Raw genomic sequence first — 666 nt, 5'->3', positions numbered from 1 at the left:
TGGGGGGGGAGAACCACGTGNAACGAGTGAAGATCATGGCAAGGAGGATATAGGCTGACACGCCGCAGAAGCATACGTAAGAAGCATGTAAGAGGGTGAGGGGAAGGACAAGGGGGAAAGCGAGGGAGTAACCTAGTGAGTGTACGAATCGACAGCTGACGTCAGAAAAGCAGCTGACGTCAGAGCAGTCAACACACAGGCTAAAGGGGACGGAATGCATGGAGGGGCGAGGGAAGCCTTAGAAAAAGTCTCAATGTCCCAACCCTCATCCCGCTTCGCCCCCCCCCCAAGACTTTCTCTTCCCCCCCCACCACCACACACACACATGCGCACACATACACAAAACACACAGAGCTACACGCTCATCCCCCTCCCCCCGCTCCCACACCTCCTTGGCTTGCTCGTCGGGGTTCGCCAGGTTCTTCTTGACAGTACAGGACACCTCCCCGGAGGCGATGACGAAGAAGTCCCGACCCTCCTCCCCCTGACGGATCACGTAGCTGCCGTCCTCAAACGTAACCTGTAGGGAGAGGGTGGCCCGGGGCGGGGTGGGGCGGGGCGTGTGTGTATGTGTGTGGTGGGAGGTAAGAGGAGGGATTAGGAGAGGGAGGAGAAGGGAGGGAGGAGGGGGTACGACGAACCGTTCGGATTAGTGACGCAAATCCC

The sequence above is a fragment of the Volvox carteri genome (genome assembly GCF_000143455.1).
Source record: "Volvox carteri f. nagariensis unplaced genomic scaffold VOLCAscaffold_1036, whole genome shotgun sequence".
Classification (NCBI taxonomy): Eukaryota; Viridiplantae; Chlorophyta; class Chlorophyceae; order Chlamydomonadales; family Volvocaceae; genus Volvox; species Volvox carteri.
The sequence above is the reverse complement of the archived record's forward strand: the minus strand, read 5'-3'. Positions refer to the sequence as shown.